Here is a 7,500-nt window from a genome sequence, read left to right as displayed (position 1 = left end):
TGGGAGGTGGGTGCTGCTGAGATCTTTTGACCAGAGCTTCAGTGGGGGTGGACCAGGTCAAAGTGTCCGTCATCTGTACCCCCAGAACTTGGTTTTGCTGACTATGTCCACTGCTGTGTCCTTGATGAAGAGTGGCGTGTGGTTGGGTTGGCTCCTCCTGAAGTCGACGATGATCTCTTCGGTTTTCTTGACATTCAGGACCAGGTTGTTGGTTTCACACCAGTCAACCAGATGGTTCACCTCCTCTCTGTACTGCAGGTCATTGTCATCCTGGATTAGGCCCACTACTGTTGTGTTGTCTGCAAACTTCACCATGTGGTTGGTGGTGAACCTGGCGCTGCAGTCGTGGGTGATCAGGGTGAACAGCAGTGGGCTCAGGACGCAGCACTGAGGGGAGCTGGTGCTCAGAGAGATGACACTGGAGATGTTGCCCACCTGCACAGACTGAGGTCCATTTGTTAGAAAGTCCAGCAGCCAGTTACACAGGCGGGGGCTGAAGCCAAGGGCCAGTTTGCTTATCAGATGTTGGGGGATGATTGTGTTAAACGCTGAGCTGAAGTCCAGAAACAGCATGCGCACATGTGTATTCTTTCCTTCCAGGTGTTCTAAGCTCAGGTGAAGTGCAGAGGAGATGGCATCCTCTGTGGAGAGATTAGGGCAGTAAGCGAACTGGTATGGGTCGAATGTGGAAGGGTGTTTGGAGGTAATGTGGGGTTTTTGAGCACCGGTATGATGGTGGCAGTCTTTAGGCCTGTTGGTACTACAGTGAGGTGTTAGATAAGATAAGATAAGATTATCTTAGAAATTCACAGTTGAAGATGTCTGTGAGAATCCCGGCCAGCTGATCAGCACATTCCTTAAGCACCCTTGACTGTGTTCCTGTTGATGGCTCTAACTCCATAATCAAATTTGCGGATGACACCACTGTGACGGGTCTGATCAGAGGTGACAATGAGACAGGAAACCAAAGAGATCATAGTGGACTACAGGCGGGTCAGCCAGACACACTCCCCCCATCATAAAGGTTGTTTCTCATCCTACCCATGGACTTTTTACCCACCTCCCATCTGGCAGGCGTTATAGGAGCCTCCTCTCCCACAACAGCAGGATCAGGAAGAGCTTCTTCCCTGAGGCCTGCTGAACCCGGCTGAACTCCTCACTGACACTTTAACTGCATCACTGCACTCACTGCACTGTTACTGTACTTCATGTCCTGGTACTGCATTATTGATATTTGCAGACAGTTTTACTGCACGTTTACTCTGCATACTTACCTTTTACATGTGCTGCTCTCACGGCAGATACGACCTACATTCACATATCCACTCACTCCTTATATGTGGATATTATATTTAGGCGTGAATGTCTGTATTATTTTACCACTCTACTGTCCTTCTGCACTTTATATGTGAATAATACAGTTTCTAGTAATGATATTTTGCATTTCTGGTTAGATGCTAACTGCGTTACATTGGCTCTGTGCCTGTGATCTGCAATATGACAATAAAATTGAATCTAATCTAATGAATGTAGTGAACTGATGACTCTTACTGCACTGCACTCTGTTTACACTGACCGGGGGCCGACCTGGTAGTTGTGTAGATCCATATGCTTGTTAGTTTAGTGAGTTTCTGAACTACAGATCAGCTAAAATGAGTGACTGCAGGAAGAAAAGAAAGATTTATTGAACTGATCTGAATTTGTCTGGACTGTGAGATGCTGCACCATGACTGAACCTGTACATCCTGTTTTGGCTTTGCTCTTCCAGCTAATGCAATGAATGATCATGTGAGAGATAAAAACAGATACAGCTCAGCTTCTGCTCAGCGTGCTGCGGCTCACCTGATCACCTGGCAGACAGATTACGAAAATGAAAGTGCCAACAGTTTGAGAACGTGCAGAGCTGTAATCAGCTTTTAATCAGACATGACTCCCTCAGTAATGCGATACCACCAGCTCTGGGTGGCTGAAGGTAAACTCAAGCTTCCTGTGAGTTCTGAGAAGCTCCACTGTGGCTAACGCTAGATCACCGCACATCTGAATGTGCTCAGAGGAGAACGCTAACTGCATGTTACGTCAGCTAATAAATGCCTGCGCTGGCTACCATCACACTGATTGATGGGGGGAGACAGGGGGCCATCCTGCCCATCCAGAGAGAGCAAGACAACTGAGCTCTCTTGGACTCCCGGCCACAGATGGCTGTAGCATCACTGGGGATTAAACTCACAATCTTTGACTTAAATTCCAACGCTTAGATGGTGCAGCATGCCTGAATGACTGCCGTCTAGTCACACTCACCCCCATTGTGATGAAGTGCTTTCAGAAATTGATTCTTAGTCACATGAAGGTGGCGTTTCCACAGACACAGGATTTCCCCAACAGTTTGGATTTCACTCAAACTCAGCGACGGAGGATGCCACTTCACGACCCTTCACTCTGACCTCACCCACCTGGACAGTAAGAACACCTGCATCCTGATGCTGTTTATTGACTTCAGTGCTGCCTTTAACAGTGTCATCACTACTGAGCTGGAAATCTGCACCCCCATGTGTAACTGGGCCTTGGACTTTCTAACAAACAGACCTCAGTCTGTGAGGTTGGGCAGCCATATGTTCTCCAGCCTCACTCTGAAAATTGGTGTATATATTTACATTTCGGGACCATTTCATGGAGGAACTTACTGTGAGAGAACCTTAAGAGTGGACGTCTGGTTCCTATCACCACCACTGTTAACAGTTCTAAGTCTGCAAGTGTCTCTAGAATGACTCCATTTACATCTTAACCAGTTAAACATGCAGGAATTTTAAAATGTCAGTGGAATTTCCCTTCAATGCTGGTTACTCTCAGCATCTTCAGAGTCTTTATAAACATAATTACTGAAGAAACTTCAATAATCCTGAAAGAGACACAAGCAGCCTGTCTGTCTGTCTGTGAGCCTAACTGAAGACAGAAATGACAGGAACCTGCTTCCCTCACGGACTGAAACACAGTCTTCAACAGATTTGCCTACATTTACATAAACAGACAGCCGAGGAGCTGTTTACCTGTAGATCTTCTCTTTTATGACTCTGTATTTCTGCTTTACAGTAAAACAGAGATGAACTCAGACTCATCTGAAGCCCCGCAGCGCTGCGTCTGAAGCTCCTCTTGGTCAGTGTTGTTGTTACTTTTGTAGTTTCATAGTTTCTGGTCGTCTAAAAACGTTTAAATCTATTAAATGTGTAATAAAGTGTGTATTTAATCAGAATAAGCTGCAGTTCTGTATCTGTGCGCTTCTCTGAATGACTGAACTCCACTCACTGCCTTACAGCACCTGCACCTCATTAATATTCATCAGCTGCTCTGACCGGCCAGCAGACCTCAGGGCAGGGATGGGAGGTGTCCTCTGTGTGGGGGTGTCATATAAACAAATGTTCCTCACTTTTCTGATGCACATTGTTAAGAAAGGAGATTCCTCAAGGGTTTTTTAGTAAAGAACCATGAACACTCAAAGCGGTTCTTTAAAACGTGCTCTAGACGGTTTGATGTCAAGCCTGTAAGAACAGAAGAACCTTTTTGGATGAAACGGTGATAAAGTTTGCTCTGATAACGCGTGTGGGGGAAAAGTACACCCGGCTCTGATTATTTACTTTCTGTGGTCAGATTATATAATCCAAATGAATCCAGACTGTTCTAATAGATGGTGTTTATTAGCTGTTATGGTCTCTGACGTTGTGATTTTGTGAGGAACTCTGCAGGTTTTCTCTCTGATCTTTTCCAAAACTGTCTCAAACTGCGCTGAACTAAACTGCTCCAAAGCAGACTCGACTCACGTTGTCCTCCGAGAGTCACTGGATCCTCTGAGTTTAGCAGACAAAAGATAAATAATGCTGCACACCTGCTAATAGCAACTAACCACCAAAATTCCCCCATAATCCAGTGTGTGGGGTGTAATCAGAGATCCAGAGGGTTTGGTGTGAAACGGTTCAGACGTCTTTACAGTGGTGGTGATGGGAACCAGGCGTCGCCATGACTACAACACAGATATAGACACTTTATTTACCATCCAGAACCACCAGAGAACCTACACAAGTCTTCTGAGTTTATATGGAATGCTGATGATGGAAAACAGTGGAAAATCTGGAATAATGAGTTTTCTTTGGGGACTATTTTGCCGCACAGCGCCCTGCATGTCTCCCTCCACCATGAATGGAGTTGAAGTTCTCTAAACTCTCATAAAACAGCGTCTCAGTCATCAGGCAGTGAATTCAGAACCAGTTCATGTAGGAACTTTCTGTAGGAGCTTTTAGAGGGACGTCTGGTTCCCATCACCACCACTGTGAGGAGCTTTTAGAGGGATGTCTGGTTCCCATCACCACCACTGTGAGGAGCTTTTAGAGGGGGACGTCTGGTTCCCATCACCACCACTGTGAGGAGCTTTTAGAGGGGGACGTCTGGTTCCCATCACCACCACTGTGAGGAGCTTTTAGAGGGGGAAGTCTGGTTCCTATCACCACCACTGTGAACAGCTCTGACTCGGTCAGTTTATCTAGAACCGAGCGTTTCACACCAAACCACTCAGAACCGCTCTGATTACATCTGAAATGTTTCATTATACAGGAAATGTAGAAAACTCTGCAGTGACCATACAGGCGTCCACTCTGCTATCTGTCTCTGATGGCTGAAGCCGACTGAGCTGTGAGGACGTCTGAGAGCTGCTGAGCTTCAGAGTGGCTGATAAAATCAACTGGAACTGAACTGCAGTGCTGATTTAACTTCCTCTGAACTGAAGTGTGTTTGTTGATCACTGTCCTTCATCACTCATGTGCACAAGGGGCTCCGCTAACTCACTGAAGAGAGACCCTCATTTCACAGAGATACAGAGAACCTTTCAATGGGTTCTATAATCTTTTTCATCCGGAACGTAGATGTGACTTTTCTGTATCTGGTGTGAAAATATTAACCTCACTGCCCTTTAGATTAATAACAGATATTAAACAGAACAAATAAACCTCACAGTCGTCGTCTCTTCTGCTCAAACAGCCGGAAGATGAGGAAATTAATCTGTATATGATTTTCCCTGTAATCTCACTAATCTAGAAATAAGACGCTCTCTTCTACTGAGCTGCGTTTATATTCACACTATAGAGAGTATCATCTGGCTCAGTCCAGCAGGGGGCGCAGTACCGCCCCCTCCGCCTCCGCTGACGTCAGGGCTTCATTACAGTTACTGCAGTAGAGATTACAGACCATAATACTCAGCAATTACACATTAAACATTTACAGAAATGTAAATGAATATGATATAATATTCAAATAAAGCAAAACGTTCTAATGCAGCTGAAATAAAAGGTCCTGCTGAATCGCTGAGTTTGAGAAGAAAAGTAAAGATCTACCGATGATCTTCAGGCGGCGCCCCCTCGTGTTAATACAGAGACTTTACACACAGACAGACATCAGCACTTACATTCTCAACTGGTTCTCCTAGAACCTAAACTGAATATATATATGTGTGTGTTAAATGATTTCCAATGTGGGAAGATACATGACAACACGAGACTCTAAATGTGGATGTTGTAAAGTTGCTGCCGTGTTTATTTGCAGATATTATTCTGTTGCTACATTAACTGTAAACATCTATAACAGTTCTAACAGCGTGTTTATATTTACAGTCTGAGTGAAAATGAACTGCGGTGTTCAGGCTCTGAACTGAGTTTTACAGTTTACTCCACACTTCACTGAGAACTACACTCTGTTCTTTGGTCAGACACTAGAGGGCGCTCTCAGGAGAGTCTGAAACCAGCGTCTGCAGAAAAAGTCGTTTGTAGTTATTTGTCCATCATTATTTTACAGATAAACAAACTCATTTAACTGACACAGAATGACAGAAAACATCTAAACACTGACGTAACGGAAATTTTTCTAAATGATAAATTCCTGCAGGAAAGATTTAATCATTACTTTAACCCATTCAGACTCTCTCTGGTGCCCCCTAGAGCTTGTCAGAGGTGTTCTTGGAATAATGGTGAGACCAGGAAATGCCACTGATCTCCGCTGGGACCTCGTAAGGATCAGAAAGGGAATAAGAAGTTTTCTGAGAAACTGAGGTTTATGATCTGTGATGTCCAGGAAAAAATCAGTAACACATTACTGTAGGGTTCTGTAGGTGGTTCTTCATGGGTTCTTTAGTAAAGAAAAAGATTCTCGATAGAACCAGGAACACTCTGTATGATTTAATAGCTCCTTAGATTAATGGAGAATATGTAAATAGATTTATATACAACCTTACTGAAAAGACAGTACTAACACAGAACCAAAACAAGTTCTTCTGCTGTTACAAGCATGACATTAGAACCACAGCAGAAGCCTTTTTGATGCTACACAGAACCAAATACAACACATTTTCTATCAGTCTGAAGAACCATTTAAGCACTCAAGTGGCTCTTTGAGTGTTCATGGTTCTATATAGAACCTTTTTCTTTACTAAAGAACCCTCGAGTGCAAATGACACCTAAATAAGCTGGTCATGACAACTGGCATAACCTACATACACATTTATCGATGTTTATTCTTATATGCGTCATTTGTATTAAAGGTTGTTTTAATGGACTTTAATCCAAACTGGCAAACATAAGCTTTATAGCGATTGGTGCTTGTTGGAATATGAATACATAAATATGAATGTAGGGTTATGTCAGCTGACATGACCAACTTGTGTAGGTGTTATGTAGCCGTAGGAATAGATCCCTACTGTAAAGTGTACTGATCATATGGATTTGACACATTTCTTTTATATGATAACAATATTTCTATTGTTACAGCACAAATCAGCAGTGGGACTTTTACTCTGCTTCTGATCGGTTGGGGCTCCAGGACTGTGAAGATCAAATAATAAACAGCTGCAAGAGAAAAAACACAACAGTGCAGAGATTCACTCAGAGCCCTTTTACACCTGGACGTTTCACGTGTTTTGAGTATCTGGATTATAAAGATTTTCCACATTAAAAAATGCAGGTGTGAACGCACCATTTAAACCAGATTAAACCCGATGCAGTTAATCCAGACGTTCTACAAGGGTACACACATCTATCTCACTGACAAGCAAACTCCTCCCAGCACCATGACTCCCCCACCTCTTCGGCATATGAAGAGGCTCCACCACTGCATCTTCAGTGACTCAAACTCATTCAAATTAAAGCTCCAGTTTGAACTTCATCTCATCGTTATTCACCATTGCGCTGAAGTACCTTACGTTTTAATGCTCACCATTTGAGGTGAGTAAACAGGCCCTTTTCACAAGAGCGGAAGTGCAGAGTACAACAAATCTCGCTATTGCCTTCAGATGATTGTTAACCTGAGAAACGCTGCCGTTTCTCTTCAGCTTCACTTCAGCTCTCCATGGAAAGGGTGGGTGTCATCGTTGCCACAGTTACAAAGACTGAAGCTGGAGGATCTGTTTCCAGCAAACAAACAAAACAACAATGTGTGAGTCTAAGCTGAATAAAGGATTTAAATTCTTTG

At 43.6% G+C, this 7,500-nt stretch overlaps 1 protein-coding gene across 1 annotated transcript in view; it reads right to left on the bottom strand.

The window, feature by feature from the left end:
- Positions 1 to 5,545: 5,545 nt before the first annotated feature.
- The window catches only part of itm2ca (integral membrane protein 2Ca), an 18,232-nt gene continuing 16,277 nt past the window's right edge, over positions 5,546 to 7,500 (bottom strand). Inside the window, exon 6 of the mRNA XM_037531088.1 lies at positions 5,546 to 7,500. This exon is cut by the window's right edge and continues 994 nt beyond it. The gene's annotated coding sequence lies outside the window, so the exon portion shown is untranslated.

This window comes from Pygocentrus nattereri, chromosome 19, assembly GCF_015220715.1.
Source record: "Pygocentrus nattereri isolate fPygNat1 chromosome 19, fPygNat1.pri, whole genome shotgun sequence".
NCBI classification, from domain to species: Eukaryota; Metazoa; Chordata; class Actinopteri; order Characiformes; family Serrasalmidae; genus Pygocentrus; species Pygocentrus nattereri.
Note: the sequence above shows the minus strand (reverse complement) of the source record. Positions and strands in the feature narration are given on the sequence as shown.